The following is an 18839-nucleotide window of genomic DNA, read 5'->3' as shown; positions in this document are numbered from 1 at the left end:
CAAACCCCCACCATGCACTGACTGGTGGGACTTAACCATTACAGATTGTGCCATAGGAGAAGTGGCATGCTGATAGCCTCTTGAAGTCACCCACTGTCTCTGAAATTCTTCTAGATAAGAGGTGAGCTGCAGGGAGCTCCAGGCAGAATGTCCTCTAATTGACATTCTGCCTGGATTTACCCAGTTTCTTTGTGGAGCCTCTTCAGTTCTGGGGTTATCAAGAGTCAGGATGTCAGTGTAGAAACCAATCCAACAGGTGATGTAGATTTCTCTTCCCCACTCAACAAGCACATGTGCACACACTTGTGTTGGTTTGTTAGAGCATGAACACACATACACACATACTTTTAAAACTTATGATGGTATTTTGGAGGTATAAGAACATTGAGAGGATAAATATTAAAATCCATTTTGTTTTATTCTAAGGGAGAAAAGCGATTCAATCTTGTCCTCTTACTGTTTAGAATTACAGATAACATCTTTTAATTCTTTATTGATTTTTAAATTAATTTGTTTTCAGAATGATCTAAAGCCATCTTAAAAGCCATTCTCTAGAATCTTTCATAATACACCAAGTACAACCTCTGCTGTAGAATTTTTGTCAATCACTTGAAGGTTTCTCAACTTCCAAATTACTTCTGGTGGCACTGGAATGTTGCAGAAAGAGCAATGGGCTAAGAGTCAGGAGTTTGGGTCATTTGTCAGCCCCAAGCCAATAGTACCTCGGGAAAGTCACCAGCTGTTTCTCCTAGAAAGATCTAGTCTTTCAGTTTAATTAGTCTCTCTGGAATTTAATATTCTTATTTGTGAAATGGAGGTGTTGGAGTAGATGACTTCAAATGCTCTTTCCACTTGATCCTTAAAAACGGTCAGGCTAAAATGCCAAAGACATTATGCTCAATGCTTTATATGCCTTATATCACTTAATCTTCATGGTGACCCCATCACTCACATTTACAAACATAACCCTAGAGTAATTTTAAAATTTGCCTTGATAGCTCACAATGAGTAAGTGGTGGCCATTCCCAGCCTAAGTTCTTAGCTGTTATCTGGTTCAATAAACCAAAATCATTTTTGTATGTCCAGACTTAGCCTTGACTCTGTGATAGGACACAATAACACATAAAATAGAGTCTTCCCTATTCCTATGAATTCAAGTCAAATTTAGGAAACAAACATACAAGAAAATAAACAAAAATACTTGAAAAGTTGGTTTCTTAACTGTGTGTTGCTATCTGAACAATTGTATGATAAAGTGAGAAGGAAGTTTAGGCTTGAAATCTGTAAAATGGGAATGGGATTGGGAGGGGGATCTTCAGACATGGGTAGGATTTGAGTAAACAAAGGAGAGATAGGGAAGTGCCATAGAATGTGAATACGTCAAGAATGAAGGCAAGATAGTATGGGCAGTGGTGATACTTTGTGTGAGTTGTGAGGTCTGTGTTAGGAAATTAACTTGGAAAAATACAGAGCTGGTCTAGGTATAAGAGGCCTTTTACACCTTGGGTGGGAAGTTAGGAATTGCCAGCATGTTTTAAAGTAAGAATGGAATATGGGCAAATATATTTTCATGTGTTTGGTCAGGTAGTAAAATGTAGGAGGGCAGATAGAAAGCTGTGGTGGCTTTGTGGATTTGGACTAGAGAACAGATAGCAGGAAAGAAAAGAAGTTCATTTGGAATGACTTCTGAAGAACAAAAATAGATTTGGGGACAGTTTAGTTATAGGGGATGCAAGAAAAGGAAATATCAAAGATGATTAATATTTTTTTGCTGAATTTCTAAAAGATGTTAACATTGCCATACTGCTCTGTTTAAGAAATAAGAAGGAATTTGTAGGTGATGGAAAACAAGGAGGGGAGACGTATAGAACTTTTTAGGAGCTGGGACCCACTTAGTGGAAAGGGACATTTGAAGAAGAGAGGTGTCTAATATTCAGTTTTGAGGTATGTGTGTGTGTGTGTTCTCATGATATAAACTCCCTCTGTTCTAAAAACTTCTGTGAAGTCTGCTTTACATAAAAGGATATCTCAACACCTCTTTTTGTTTGTTCCTTCTTGCTTTTTGGTGGAGATAAAGGGGCTGAATTACTCACATGGAAGGTATTGTGTAGAACTTGGCAGTTTGTGGAGACTGTGAGATGAACCATACACTGAGCTAATCTAGCAGAAGTAAGAGTTTGGAGGCAGATGAGTTTGGAGGTAGCATGAGAACCTACCCTCCTCATCCCAAACACACATTCCCCACCTTACCTTCTTCTTAAGGCTTGCGTTAAACTTTCAATAGGACGTGGGGTGGGAATTAGTCCAATTTTATCTAGATCTGCACAGAAAAAGATGACTACAGCTGATGAATGTGTTACCTATGAAACTGTAATCAAGAAAATTAGAAAAGTCACATCTATTAAAAGCAACCTAAATGAAGTAGGACAGTTCTAATCCTATGAGATCCATTCGAAGCATGATTATTAATATATTGGTTTATTTAAATTATCTTTTATGTCCCTTTATAAAAGTCCTTTGGAACCTTCAAAAGTGAGGAAGCTAGGATAGAGACAAATTCTTTTAAAGCACCTTCTGCCAGGTTTTCAGAAAACTATGTATTTGACAGTCGACATTTATTTTGAGTACAAGTTACTTAATTGAGGCATTATACTTGGTCCTGTGGGAAGATGTAAAGAATCCTTGTGGTCTCCTCCCTTGAGACACAAGAGTTTACTTCAGGACACATGCGGGTCTTTTTATATTGACAGAAAGGGTGGTAGCATGGAATTTCAGCTTTTGAAAGGAAGTTAGGGTACTACTCTTTTTCAAATCTGCAAAATTTTTTTTGTATATCAAGAGGAGATGTTCCAGCAGCACCATTTAGCCTCTGTTTTTAAGTTAAATCTGGGAAAAGATTGAGGGAATTCTAGAAATATGAGTCAGTAATCTTTATAGTGATTAAAATTTGAGAGTGTGTGTGTATGGTGAGAACAAAGGAGAGGAAGGGGGGGCACGGAAGATTATCAAAAAATTAAGAGAGAAATTGGGAATTTTTTTCATATAGTGGAGCACTTATAGGTCTTAAAACTTTTTCAACTGATTCAGAAAGCTGGGAAGATTACTAAATCAGGTTTATCTTTGCAAACTATTGAGTTTAATTCCTATGCTTATTTGTAACTATATTCTCTGTGTCCATTTGTCCAAATGATACATTCAGTACAAGGAAGCTGTATGATTTCATTCACAGAATAAACGTATCATAGTCTGTCACAATCTTAAGATTCTCTAGTCTGACCATCATCCCCATGAATTTTTCATTCATTTCAAACCTTCAAGAATGAGAAATGTGCCCCCTCAGTGGCCTGGGACATTACTGGAAAGCTTGGACTATGTAAAATAGAGTTGAAATCTGCCTGTAACAATCATTTATTTATACCAGTTGAGCATTTAGAAATAAAAACAGAATAGGATAATCCCTTTTCATAATAGAGTCTTGAGATACTTGAAGCTTTCTACCAGTCAAACCAACTTCCATCCTTCTCTTCCCACTTCTTCCTGTCTCCTCTCCCCTAGGCTAAAAATATTCATTTTATTTTCCCATTCTTTGTGCGACATGCTTGGAAGTTCTTCAGTTGACGCCCCCCTCAAAAATACTCAGTGGGCCTATATCCTTCTTCATTTTCATACTTAAGATACAATATTTCAAGGGTCATTCATTTATTCATTCAGTTAAGAAAATATTCACTGAACACTCAGTCAGGGCCTCCTGCTCGATACTGAGCATAAAGCAGTGAATACAATGGATTAAAATACTTATCCTCAGGGAACTTAAATTTAAGTGGAGAAGACAGAAAATATATGAGATAAATAATATAAAGTACCTTAAAGAGTGATAAGTGTTTGGGAGAGAAAAATAAACCAGGACAGAGATATAAGATGTAGGTGGGGGGGAATGGTGTTATAGTCACTGGCTGAGGTGACCAGGGGAGTCAACTGACTGCTAGGATATAAGGGTACATCACCGTAGCCAGTGACTAATTCACCAAATTAAACTAGTATCTGAACCTTATTATTCCAGACTGTCTGAAAAACATTCTGATCAAATCATGAGCAATATAAACCCTCTTGTGTAAGCCCAGATGATCTACCAGGGTTAAGAGTGGTCTATAAGGTTAATAGTGGTATCCAAGGAGGAAATGTGGTAGTATTTGCTTTTTTGATGAGTCACTCAGAATGCACCAGGAATCAACCACAGCTCACCTCTCTTCAAATTTTGGAATTCACTATTTGGGCTCTTTCATCTAGTCCTAATCTTCTAATACTGCTCTTAGTACCCAGAGATCTCAATTGCAAATTTTTTTCATAATGTGGTTTGAAATTCATCATTATCAGGAGATATACATTCATTTAGGTGTTGACCAAGAAAGTCTTTTTGGGGTTCAGTTTCTCCCTAATAGTGTTTAGTCTGAGTTTTGGAGGTTGAAAAATGTATCATTATTATATCATTAGCTCAAACTTATGGCCTTCTCTTGTTCCAAATAAAACCATAAGTTACTTTGGTATTTTAATTTTTTCTCAAATCTCAGCTCATTTGAGACCTTAATCTTTCTGATATGAGTCTATCTGGCCCTACCACTCTCATATTCAATGTTCATTTGTTCATTCATTTGACAATACTTTTTGACTATTTGCTACATTGGCACTGCATTTATCAAGATGGAGAGTAAGATAGATACGGATACTTTTCAACTGTACTTTTTTCTTTTAAAAATATCTGTAGCTACATTTTTCTTTCTACTTTTCTCCTTATTTTATCATTTTCAATTGCACTCAAAATTGCATTTTTGAGAACATCATAACACTTTTGAGTCATAATCTCTTTAGGAGTATCATGCCATGAATAATGCATATCTTTTCTCTAAACATTTTGAAGACATTCACATGGAGTGTACAATTGATGCTGTCCTTGGAAAAAATAAAATTCAGGATAACATGGTCACTTTCTTTTAAAGTTCACTTTACTTTGACTTTACCAGTCAACTCTTGTTGTCAGAACTAGGTCCGAAGTGGTCATTTCCTCCCATTGTTTCCTTGTTGTTTTAGAGATTAAATTTCATTAATGATATTCAAGCGCCTGTTACATAGTTGGCTTTTAGCCAAATAAAATGTGTGGTCTATTCATGGATGGTTGAAGTCTCTTTCACTGCTGATAAAGACAGGAACCTCACCTGTCTTGTTCACGTCTAATTCCTGCACCATGATGGGTGCTCCAAAAATGGCCACCATTATTTTTATTGCTACTCAGTGTTCTCTCTTCAGGAAATGAAGATTTCTATGCAGAGGTTAATGTTCTTGACCTTTAGCCCTACTCCACTTCTCCTCTTAAAAATCTGTTTCTTTTGAGAAAGACAAGTCCTCCTATCATCATGTTCCAAGTGAGAGGGTGAATACATCACATCTTTGTGACTCAGTTTTTTATATTCTCAGTCATTCAACTAATATTTATTTAGTGCCTGTATAAGAATAGCAATAATAGTAACTAAGCTATTGAGCATTAACTGTGTGTCAGGCCCTTTTTAAAGCACTTTCCATGAATTAATGAATTTGATCTTTATAGTCCAACTAAGACACAGAGATATTAACACATTTTTCTGGAGTCACATAGATTTTAAGAGAAAGAGTGTGACAGTATTCTGTGAAATAGAGATTTAGCAATGGACAAAAGTGGAGGTAGTTCTTTTTCTTGGGGAATTTACAGTTGAGGGAAGAAGGCAAATGGTAAATAAAGAAGATACTTTCAGATGTTAGGTATTATGAAGAAAAATAAACATGGGAATGTGATAGAGAGTGACTGGGGGAGAATAACTTTTGTAAGATGGTCTGGGAAGTCCTCTCTGGAGAGGTGACTAACTGTGGATCAGCCAGAATGCTTTCAGCTATGAGTGACATAAAACTGAACATGAAATAGTTTAAAGAATAGAAGACATTGTTATCTTACATAAAAAAGATGTCTTCAGGTAGCAGGGCTCTAGGATTAGTTAGTCAGAGGCCAGTGGGTGTAAGAGAACATCAGTTCTTACATGCCTATCTATCTCAGTATGTGGACTATACCTACTGTCTTGCTTGCGAGATGGTTGCATCACTTCTAGGCATTCCATCCTCACGCACCTTAGGCAAAGTCTTTAAGTAAAAAGGGACAGTTTCTTCCCTTAAGTCTATTTTTTATCAGCAAGAAGCTCTCTGTTCCCAGCAGACTACACATTACATCTTATTGGCCAAAATTGTGTCACCTGCATAGGAAATGCAAGTCCTATGACTGGCCTAGAGCCTAAGACTTAGCTTTTTTTTTTTTTTTTTTTTTTATTAAGATTCAGCCCCTGGAACTTGAGTTTGGGTCATTTTTCTTAAGTATAAGAATGACCAAAGAAGGTTAAACAACTAATTAATTAGGGACAAAAGAGGGGCTAGATTTGGATAAGCCACTCTCAGTACCTGTAATAAGCTGAGTCTGAGTAATGAAGAGTCAACCACATGGAGATCTGAGGGAGGAATATTCCAGAGAAGGGAACAGCATATGCAAATCCTTGAGTGTGGGAACTAGCTCAGTATATTCAAAGAACAGAAAGACGCAGGGTTGGAGCACAGTGTTAGGAGAGGCAGGGGAAGGGGATGAGGTGAGAAGTAAAATGGTATTATAGTGTTGAAGAATCCAGACTCAGGACTCTTTTTTTGAACCTAGCCTCTAGTGCCTCGGTTTAAATAACAGACCTGGCATTTATTATTTATTTGGCTTTGCACAAATTACCTAACTTATCTGTGCCTTGAGTTCTTAAAGTAGGTCTTTAACGTAGGTGTAAATAAGAATACACAACTCATGGAATTACTGAAAGATGTAAAACAATAAAAAACAATTAGACCAGGGCCTGGGATATATAAGTCCTCAACAAATGTTAGCCTTCATTATTATATCATTGGTTCAGAGTTCAGATCATGTAGGGTCTTGTAGACCATAGTAAGATATTTTGGTTTTATTCAAATTAAACTGTGAAGTCACTGGGGTGTTTTATGCAGGGAATGAGCTAACATAATCAGAAGTTTTAAAGAATAGTTTTTTTCTGCCATATATAGATTGCAGTATGGGACAGGGGTTGGGTAGATGCAGTATAGTTAGTAGGACTTTGTAGTAACTTAGATCAGGTAAGTTTGACTAGGGTGAAGGCATTGGAGGGGGGCAGGTAGAGCTAACAGAATTTGTTGACAGCTTATGTTTGAGTTTATGGTTAAGGGAAATAAGGGATTCTGAATATTTGACTTAGAAAATTGGGGAAATGGTGATACTCTTTATTGAGACAGAGAAGGGGCCCATAGGATTCACAAAATTGCCAAAGGGATCTATGGAACAAAAAGATTAAGAATCTTGCTTTAAAGTTCTTTGTCCGTGAATCTGTTTTTCCACTTTTCTTAAGACAATTTTTCTTTTATCTTTCCTATCTTCTTGGGAACTCACTTTCCCTCAATTTACATACTTGATCTGATAATAAAACAATTTGTGAAGATGATCTTTGTCAAACTGGCTTACCACAGAGCAGAAGTGAGAACGTAATGAATTTAACACTCGTTTGTTGACTATGTCCCAAGCCTTTTAAGGCCCAGCTGTTCAAGTTTAGCAAGTGACTCTCATGAAAAGTGATTTATAGTTATTTTCATTTTTATTCCCCTTATCTTTTTTTCCCAGCTGTTTGAGCCTATTTTTTCCTTAGGTGGAAAATGATTTTAATTTCTTTTGTTCCCAGAATCAACTTGAATGATGGACAGACCAGCCATTTCAGTGTAGCTCTATTGCTTTCCCTTGGCATGGTCCAGATGGCCTTCAATGATGGGTAGGTACATGTCCTGTGCCACATTGTCCCTAACAATGTCCTGTGAGGCTATAATCTATGTAGGCATCCAGCTTTACACATCTCATGGATTTTTCTTTCCTACCTATTTTACTGAAGATCAACAGCATCTAAAAAGGAAATTCACAAAGTTCTTGCAAATGACTCAAACCTTTTTGCATTTTGGTGACAACAATAACAACAAAACCAAAACCTTATAAATTATAATTGTTTATTGGCAAGGACCACTTTTGTGTTTGTTTGGCTCAGCAAGTACTATAAAGAGGATATATATATATATATATAATTGTTCAACATACTTAAAGATGATATCACTAATATGCCACTAGTATTTGAACACTTAAATTATTTTTCCAGTCATGATCATTACGTGATCTAAACCATTCCTTTCCATATTTCTTCCTTACGGTGAAAATTACTACATCAGTCAGAACCTCTTTGGTTGCAAGATACAGAAATCCAACTTGAACTAGTTTTGGCAGGAAATCTAGGCTTAAGAATCAAAAGAAGAAATTTTGACAAGGCAAGGAGCAATTCCAGGGGTCTTAAGTACTGATGTTTCAACCCTTTTTCTTTCCATCTCTCATCCCTTTTTTTTTTTCTCAGCAGAACATCTTCTCCGACTGACAGCTTGAAGGCTGTATCTTTCCAGTTTTAGCATCAGGAAGGAAAGGATTCTACCTCTCGGTTCCACAGGAAAAAATCTTAAAGAAGAGCAGTGGTCAGGTTAGGTCAGAAACCCAAAGAACGGTCAAATTGCCGTAACAAGGGAGTCAAGATTACAGAGTAAGACAGAGGCTCCCAGACCATGAACCTAGAGTGGCTGATGAGGCAGGTCCCCGAAAGAATGGGGAGATGCTGTTCTCACAGGGAGAGAAGGCTACTAGACAAAAACAACAACAGCAAAAACAACTGAAAAAATAAAGAGCAATTTTTTATTTCACTAAAAAATAATCCATTTGCAAGATGGCCAGTGAGAATTAGAAGTTAACTGAGCAACTAGGGAATAGAGATTTACTGGTTCAGGAGTGGCACACACCTCTTCTTAGTTTTCAGTCCCAGACAGTTAAACTCATTGGGTGATTTTCTTAAAGAACTTAGATATCTAATTCACGATCAGCACTTTTCCAGCAATCAAATCCCATTGACTTGCCTTGCTTTCTTGATGTCTTTGTTTTAATTCAGAGAAGTCTATGGTTTCTTTTTTGTTGTGCTTCAGGGACTTTTCTTTCCAAGAAGTCTCTTAGTATATAACTTATCTGAACTGCTTTGGGGGTTAATCAGTATTTTCTTTGTATACTAGTAACTGGTGGATAGACTAGAACAGAATTACTTGGCATGAATAAGAGATGTGTCTAGAAGGGATTTTATTTATAGCTGAGGTAATCCCCAACTATAGACAATATGGGATTTAGAGAAGGTAAGTGATTTGCCCAAGGTCACATTGCTCATTATCAAAAAAAACAGTATTAAAATCCCAAGACCACCAGACTTCCCTAGCTTTGTGTCATTTCCATTGCATCAGGCATGGTGAAGAAAAAGTGAGAGTAAATTCAACAATAACAAACGTGAAGATCAGACTGGATCATCCCAGTTCACCTTGAAGAACACTTGCGGCCATTAGGACTTAGAATATATAGCTGGCCAGATAAGGAAGCAGCAAGATGTTTGCCTCCCTCCTACAGGACTCTCAATGTTGGGAATGTGGTGGGCAGCATGACAGAACTCTCAGAGGAGATAGATTCCTCTCTCTCCTTTCAACCCAGATCCAATCAGATTCTACTCATCGTCTGTCTCTCCGAGCAGCCCTGTTTTTGTTTTGCCACTGCTGTGGCTGCAGTTCTGGGCCCTCTCATTCTCCCTGCTCCCAACTGGCCTCCCTCCAGCCCATCATCACCATAGCGATCTGTCTAAAATGCAGATTGGTTCGCATTAAGCTCCAGCTTAATTTTAGTTCGATGTCTACCCCTTCCTCCAAGCACACAGAATAGAGTTCACATCCTTGACCCCGACATTCCTCTCTGCTGTTTCAGTCTCAATTCCTGCCAACCTTGGTCCCTGATTAGATAAGATTTTGAACTACTTCATAATTAGAACTCCTGGAGGTTAGGGCTATGGAGCCTTTTTCATCTTCACGTATCTAGTACTGCACAAATATTTATTGAACTGAATCTCTTTTGAATCCAGACTAGGTCTAAAAATCAGAAGAAAGAAACCCACTTAGTGAATAAATCAATGATTTGTAGACAAAACTGTAACTATAAGTCATTGCCCTTATATCTTACTTCCTTAGTCTTTGGAAACTAGATTCATTGCTGTTGTAATATTATAAGCTGCTGATTAAGTAAATGGAATTTGAATTTTGCATTCTGATTTGCAGCTTGAGGGAATATCTTGGCTCTTAATGCAAGGCTAAATCCTGACTACATCTAGGCAAAGAATTTTTCTTGTTTTGTTTTTGATGCTCTGGGACTATTTAAGTTTTCTTTTTTCTTTTGTCTTTTTGGATGTCTTCTTATACGTTTCTTTTCCAATTTCAGTTTTGTAAAAGTGCACGGAACCAAAAAAGAGCAATTACTACTAATGGGCAGAAGAGTGTAAGCCCTGATAAACAGAAACAAACCACCGCTGGAGGACAAATGTAATTCTAGTAGGGCTGTCTTGCCGGGAGTTCACTGACTCCGATGTCTGGGGACCTCCCTAGAGGTGGAGAGTCCTTCTGCCTTGCTCAGTTTTCAATTAGAAAGTTAAAGCTGAGGCTACCCTTTTCATTGAAAGGGTGAAGATTATTTTGAGATTGTTAGTGAATATTTTTCTTGAGATATATGTGAAATTGGAGACATTTTAGCATAATTTTACCACTCTCAGATCCCTCTTAAAATAGTATCCGTTAAAAATTCCTCTGAGTGGCTATATGTAGGGAAGTTAAGGAATCTAGAAAAGGATGGGCCTAATTTAGTGGTGATGACTCCTTTCTTGCGAGGTTGAGTTCAGAGAAGTTCAGGAGTAATCCAAGTTGCATTGTCCTCAGGGGGAACAGTTTTGGTTACGATCAAAGTATAAAATGGGGATAAACTTTGGAGACGGGGGGAAAGTACTGACTGTGGATATATCTAGGTACCAGCTTTGAAATATCAGGTTTCAGCTTTCCTGTAGCAAGGTTGATTCTGGGTCTTGCCTTCCTGATCCTAATTGCATTGGTCTGGATTCTCTCTGGAACTGAGTGAGGCTAGGTGGTCATTGAGCATCAGTGGCTCTGAATGGGTAGGAGGCAGAGACTGAGGTCCTCATTTCCAATTCATTGGCTTTATCTCTGTCCCCATTGCCTAGACTGTGTCTGGAACATAGGGACACATTATAAAAAATTTTTGCTTAAATCCCAGCTTACCATTATCATCATATATGTAATTCAGAAGACATGTAGAGCTTGTTTCATAGCGATGGTTTCTGAGAAATTCTTAAAGACACTTCCCCTACTTCCTAAAGTCCCCTCACCATTGGCTCCTGTCACTTATTGTCTTCTGGTTATGAGCATCTCCAAGATCAAGTCCTTGTCCTCCAACTCTCTGGATGCCTTCTGCTCTGATGGGTCCCACACGCCTCAAGGCTGGTGGTGCCCAAATCTACAGCTCCGCCTCACAGGCACAGTCTTATCTCAACCCGTCTGGTATAATTTTTATCTGGACTCCGTTTCTGTTGGGTCTCATGGTTCTTTTCAAGCATCCAGGCTTAACCTTGGACTCACTTTTTTTCCTCATTAGACACATATCCCCATATCCAGTCAGTTAATAGTCCTGCCCATCTTCCCTTAGACTCTTTCTCATATTGCTTCTTCCCTTTTATTCCTCTGTAATCACCCTGCCCAAACCCTCTGTCCTCGTTATTACAGTCTTTATGGATTATTACGGCCTCTTACAAATTTTTCTTGTCTGCAGTCTTTACCATCCACAAATCATGTGGCATTTTGATATAGACTAATTTGCCCTAAACAGATTTTCTCAAGTTACCAGCTCGCTGATTTATATACAATTCTAGGTCTCACCACTTGGCAAAATGCTTTGCAAACCAGTGATCCTAGTGTTCCTGCAAATATATAAACCTCAGTCTTTTTTCCATGACTTGGTTTATGATAAAGCTCTTGCCTGAAAACTCTTACTTTTGCTCTCTGCTACCTGTCTCAGGGCTCAGTTCAAGCATCTCTGACCACTTTCATGAAATGTTATGTGACTGTTTCACTCTTCACCGATCGCATCTTTAGCTAACCTGTAGCCTTTACAAGCTGTGATGATTTGGGTGGTTACCCTTGCTTTATCTGTAATAATATGTTGTAAGTTCCTTGACACTAGAGACCTTGTCTTGCATGTCACTAGCGGTCTCCTTAGTACAGGCCTAAGTATCTGCAGCACTCTGTGGGCTTCCTCAGTAGGCCCTCTGCTTAAAAGGTACCGTTGGTATGTTTTTCTATTTTGTCATTTCTGATGGCCAATCACTAGATACTTAAAATCCTAAAAAGATATCCAGTGTTATTTGAAGCTGTTCTTGTATTCCAGCATATTTTGGGTGGGCTTTCCAAAGTATAAGATGGCTAAAGAGAGGGGATTCCCTCTGTGTTTTAATTAATTATTCTGCAAGCATGCCAAGCTAATGTTAATTCCATAATCCTCTCTATAGAGAAAAATTTATTAGGGATGATTTAATATCCAGAAATTTTACAGTCATCACTTTTATTCTTGGATTTCCAGAGTTGAAAGCAAATGAACTCTACTTATTGCTCTCACATCCAGAGTTTCCAGTGCTCATCCTTTGTCCCTTAGTAGTAGTAGTAATAGTCATAATAGTAGTAGTGGTATTAAGTAATAGCAACAGTAAAAGTACTCGATGTAATAGCATAAATCGAAGTAACAGTAATGTCTACCAGTTATGTGTGTATTGTGTACCAGGTACTGTGCTAGATGTGATACACACATTATTTCCTTTATCTTTATAAAACTCTGTGGGGCATTAGTAGTCATCATTACAAGGTCAGTCACCTTGCTCAAAGAGGCTGATAACTTTTCTAAGGACTACAGTTAGTAATTGGTAGAACTGGAAACCAAGCTCAAATCTGTCTAATTTCAAAGCCAGATTCTGGTAATGTTACTTAACTTACTGAAATCAATGGAAAAAGGCTTAAAAGAAACAATTAGACTTTTAAAACATTTGTTGGGGCCTTCTAGTATGCTGTGTCTGCATGAGATTAGTTGAATTCTGAGTTTTCTGAAGTTACTAATGTATGGTCTACACAAACTTGGAGAGTGAATTTGAGCAATTCAGAGATCCAGTATAGGAAGATCAGCTCTTCAACTCCATTATCCTTTTATCAGGTATTAGGCTTGAGTTTTGAGATACTTCTATTTATGTAAACCAAATGTATAATATTCTGGAGCTTATCTTAGTCTTGACTTTTCTAGTCTGGAATAATAAGTCCATTCAAAAAATTTATATGAAAGTCTTGGGCATTCATGATATAAAGAGTTTACTAGTGTGTTTTTTTTTTAATATACTGAAGACTGAGACTGTTATATTGAGTTAATCCTAGTTGTGATTTTATCATTTTCCACTTATTTAAGATTTCAGTCAGAACATGCTCTTTGCAGTGCAGCTGCTGTGTATGTTAGAGAGGTAATGTGTGAAGCTAGTCCATAGCTGAACCACTTGCTGTCTGACAAGTCTTATTTGTGGTTCATTTTATAGTCCTATGTGATATGTGCATGATTTTCTCTTGGCACTGACTCAGAAGATGAAAACCAGAAACATTTAACATATAAATAAGAATATTTTTGCATTGGCCTTTTGGAAGCTTTAAAATTGTTTATTTGTTTCAAGAGTGTGTACATTTTGTTTTTCACCAGATCACACAGGTTAAGAGTTAAGAGGTGTACAATTGTAGAGTCAGTGTTTCTCTGATTTCACCTTTCCCTACTCTTGTAGAACCTTCAGTTCCCCTCCAGAGAATCCTGTAGGTGGTGTCAGAATATTCAAGAGCAGTCTCTTGCTCGAGTGTTGGTACCATGATGGTGGAGATGGTTCTGGAAAACTTCTGCAAATGTGCCTCTTGCTGTTGCCAAAACTGTAGCTTCCATTATTTGTGGATTCCAAAGCTGCAGCTGGAAGGAAGTCAAAAGCTGTTCTAAAGTGACTTTAGTTTAGTCACAGCCATTTATAGTAGACTTGGGGCAGGTTCATGGGCTCTGGGGCTGAGGGCACATCTGAATATTAGTTAGATGCTGTATATGAAATTGCTGCTCTTCTTTAGCCTGAGGGTAGGTTCCTTCCCAGGAGCCATTTAGGTCTCTCGTGCTAATGAACTGCTGGACAACAGTTCCCGAATCCTTCATATTTGCCCTTTGGATATAACTGAATCTTACTGCATTTACAAGATAGGTCTGAGCTAATTCTACATGTTATTGTCAGCTAAGCATTTGTGTTGGCAAAAAGTGCATTCTTTTGTGAAATGCATTAGTCATTATGTTCTAGTCAATGCAAGAAGAATCTAAGGTAAATTTGTTTTAAGTGGCCTCCCTCCCTCACTATCTTCCTCCTTCCCTCCCTCCTTTTCTCTCTTTCTCCCTTCCTTTTGCTTTCCCTCCATTCCTTCCTGTATTGTCAGTTTCCCTGTGCAGAGATGGGGGTGAGCTTTCAGTACAAGTAGAGTTTAATCTGCTTCAGTTGTACACACCATGTTGCTATATTAGAGGTTTTGTGCCCTCTGATTTTTTGGTTGGCATCTAGTGATGACTTACATTGTTGTTGTTTCAAATTTATAACAACTCTACTTCCGAAAAAATACTGCCCATGCCCTGCTTGTTATTGTAGGTAAATACTGCTCTCCATTTAAGGTGAATCCATCCTCATTTTCCATCACGGTCGGATCACACAACACATCATGCATTCAGACTTTTCAAGTCATGAGTGAGACTTGGTATTGTGATATGCTGCTTTGCACTCCATCTTCATATCAGTCAGGAAATCAGAATTGGAAATCTGAAGAATCTAAGTTGTGGCATTTCGTATTTATCTACACATTTAGAATGTTTTTGACAGAAGGATTGACTTAACTGTACATTCAATATTGAGTAATGAGCAAACTTCTTGTGCGAAAAGAAACTGTTATTTGTCAAGGTACCATCCTGGATGCCAGTGTACAGTGGGGAGCAGATCAGCCCTGGCACTCTTGGAGCTTACAGTACAGTGGGGAAGGCATTTGTTGAACAGGTAACTATGAGCGCAGAGCTAAAGGATCTAACAGAAAACTTGCCCCTTCACTGTAAAATCTTAAGAGAGAAATAATGTGAACATATTAATTTCAATATCTAGTGGCAAATACAAATACTTGGTTACATGAAGGTGGTTAGGTGGAGTATGAGAAGATTTAGGAATAAAACACTGAGAAGAGACATTATTCTCAGCACATTCAAGTATAGCCGTCATGGCTCAGTTTCAGTTTCCTTTACTAGGTATATTTAAATTAAAAAAAAATCCATGCAAGAGAAAATAAAACCTTTTTCTCCTTTTGGATAAATGCCTGACTAAACAGATGGACTTTGCCTAATGCCCTAGACTGCTAGCTTATTTGTGTGGTTTGGACCAGAAGAGAAAGATTTCAGAGTTCTACTACCTTTACAGAAGAAACACTGTTTTATAATTCACTATATTCAATTCTAGAAGACTCTGAGATTCTTAGACTACACAGATTAATGATCAACACCTTGAAGTGCACCTGGAGGGCAATCATTTGGCAGGTTGTAGGGCGCAGGTGTGGAGCCAATACACTACATTAATTAAAATTTTTCTGATTTTCAAGCAAGCTGCAAATATTGTACTTCTTATCAATTTAGTCCATTTCCACTTACATTAAGTGAGGTAATAAATATAAAGATTTTGCAAAGCAAACAACACTAAACAAATACAAGTTATTAGGATTAGATTCTCGTGCAGTAATTCATATGGTAATTGTGAGTCTGTTTATGCCCAGGAAGAAACAACCACGAGAACATAATGATTCCATAGTACAAGTATGCATTTACCTGATTAAATTAATTTTATGAATTAAATTAATCCACCCCCTCCCTGGCTTTTTCTTTCTGAAGCTGTGGACTACATCAGTTGCTAGTGACCATAATTGTAAAGTTTTTGTGTTCCAGGATGGACCACATGCTATTATTAATTTGGTGATCTAGGAAATCTCACACAGTGCGTGAGTACATCAAATGAGAGTTTTTAGATGAAGCAACTATGTCTAAGAAGCAATCTTTCTCTAATCTCTGTGTTTTCCCTTCCCTGGGGCACAGTCAAGTGGGAAATAACTCTTTCTGGGACCTTCTCTGTCCCACAGCCTATAAAAGTATTTAACATTACTGTAATCAGGACTGGCTTAGGAGTCAGATACAATGGAGTTTGGTGTCCAGGTCTTTCAATTGTTAATTGTGGTCTTTTGATAAGTTATTAACCTCTCTGGATGAGTTGACTGTTATTTATAATGGAGACTGAGAAGGAGCTGCCAGATAGATTGGAGGAAAAGCAAGATAGGATGGTGTCCCAGAAGCCCTGTAGCCTGTGTCTCCTTGAGTGTTGTTGAATCCTGAATCCTGACTAAAGATACTAGTATCCACTCTAAACAACTTGTGTCAAATACTGCCAATCGGTTGATGAGCATCAGTCAAATGCTGGACCATAGAGAAATGGAAGAGATAAATGAGGTGAAACAAGATGAACGCTGCTGGGGAAAAGGAGCCAAAAGAAGTGCTATTTTCCCCCCTTTTTTGATGGGAGAAATAACAGCTTCATTATGTTGTACTGGGAATCCATAAATAAACATAGAGGGAATAATTGATGATACTGGAGAGAAACAGACAAAATACTGGAACTATATCCTTGAGTAGGATATTAGAGGTAGGTAGATGGGATATAATCTTCAAGAGAAAGTACAAGTCTTAGCCTGTACCTTCCACAATCTGTCCTCAAGTAAACTAATTTTTTCCAGTAAAAGACAGTTTCACCTCCATACTTCTGTGATCCCCATTTCTCATGCCTGGAATATTTCTAACACTGACTGTTGAAGGGTTACTATTCCTTTAAAACCAGCACTAAATTTTCTCTTCTTAATGAAGTCCATTCCAACTGCAGAGACCATCTATAAAGAGCAGCAAGTAAGATGATAACTGAAGTTGGAAAGGAGTTTGATTTCAGTTATTTGTCAGCTAAGGCAAATAGTATGTCATATTAGTCTACATAATTTTCATTATCTGTCACAGAAAGCTTTTCAAGTTCCACTATTTACATTTGAATTTATTAAAATAAAATAAAATTTTAAACTCATTTCTTCAGTCATACCAGCCACATTTCAAGTGCTTATTAGCCATATCCAGACGGTGGCTTCAGTTCTGGAGAATGCTGATATATAACATTTCCATTTATTGGAGAAAATGCTATTGGACAACACTAGGATCAACTTTAAAGTAGTCCACAGATATTGTTAGGCTACTTCCCTATGCAATGCTTGATGCCCCACAGTGATGCATAAACAGACATAGAAACAGACACGTATAAACATAGGGGTGACGCTAACTGGGAAGTATCTGGAAGCTTCATAAGAGAATGCATTTGAGCAGATTTTTTATGAAGAATAAACTTTTGATTGGGGAAAGGAGAAATCATTCCTAATTGAGGAAACAGCATGAACAAAAATGCATTTTGAGAATGCACAAAAGCAAGTTAGTGTGCATAAGCATTCAAGGTGATAGTTTGATGCTCTAGAACTATATTAATGAAGCAAAAATGAACAAACGAAAAACCCTCAAACAAAAAACAACCTCCACCACCCCCCAACCAAATTTTGGTTTGGTCATTCCCAAAGGAATAAACAGGAAGCAGGATGTCATTTATTAGTTGGGTTACGGCCAGTGCTTCTTGTGTTCAGTTCTGATGAGACTCTTTTGGAACATGCAGCTTACAGTGAAGGCCAGTGATAATCTCTCCTGTTTCCTCTGCACAGATCTAAATTTTGGGACAGCTAGATGATCAATCTCAGCATATGGAGGAAAAAGGAAGCAGACGAATGGGTGTCCATTGGTGATGCTCTTTTCCCTCACACAGTGACCTCATCCATTTGTGATCATGACGCAAGCAGCATTCTAGCATTTGTATATCTTTTATATATTCAGCAAGCTTGTTGAATGCTCTTACACATTTTGTAAAATCTGATCGTCTAATGTACTTAGGTTGAATTTCTATGTAGGTGATCATGCAACCTGAAAGAAATGGGGGGGATTTATTTCTGACACTTCAGTCTTTCTATTTATTTCTTTTTTACTGTATTATTGAATTGACTTGAACATCCAGTACAATACTGCATAGCAGAAGTGATAATGCAGTCTTTTTTTTTTGTTATGGTTGACTTTAAAGGGAATGTTTTCACAACTTCTTTAAGCATAATGTTTGCTATAAAGATATTTGTAAATATATTTTCTCAAGTTAAGACAGTTTTCTTCTAATTATAATTTAACAGCTTTTTTAAAACCAGAAATGAATATTGAGTTTTAGCATATGCTTTTGGGCTTTTTTTTTTTTAACATCTTTACTGGAGTATAATTGTTTTACAATGGTGTTAGTTTCCGCTTTATAACAAAGTGAATCAGCTAAACATATACATATGTCCCCATATCTCCTCTCTCTTGCATCTCCCTCCCACCCTCCCTATCCCACCCCTCTAGGTGGTCACAGAGCACCCAGCTGATCTCCCTGTGCTATGCAGCTGTTTCCCACTAGCTATCTATTTTACATTTGGAAGTGTATATAAGTCCATGCCACTCTCTCACTTCGTCCCAGCTTACCCTTCCCCTTCCCCGTATCCTCAATTCCATTCTTTATGTCTGTGTCTTTATTCCTGTCCTGCCCCTAGGTTCTTCAGAACCATTTTTT

General features: G+C 37.7%; 1 long non-coding RNA gene across 1 annotated transcript in view; it reads left to right on the top strand.

Annotated features, from left to right (window-relative positions):
• LOC115802050 (uncharacterized) overlaps positions 1 to 18839 on the top strand; it is a 456956-nt gene that overhangs the window by 176434 nt on the left and 261683 nt on the right. Inside the window, exon 5 of the long non-coding RNA XR_016395247.1 lies at positions 7776 to 7862. This is a non-coding gene — a long non-coding RNA (uncharacterized LOC115802050). The remainder of the gene's footprint in view (positions 1 to 7775; positions 7863 to 18839) is intronic.

This window comes from Delphinapterus leucas, chromosome 12, assembly GCF_059928025.1.
Source record: "Delphinapterus leucas isolate spDelLeu-1000000601 "Yukka" chromosome 12, BTC_Dleu_Yukka2, whole genome shotgun sequence".
NCBI classification, from domain to species: Eukaryota; Metazoa; Chordata; class Mammalia; order Artiodactyla; family Monodontidae; genus Delphinapterus; species Delphinapterus leucas.
This window is presented reverse-complemented; position numbering and strand designations above follow the sequence as displayed.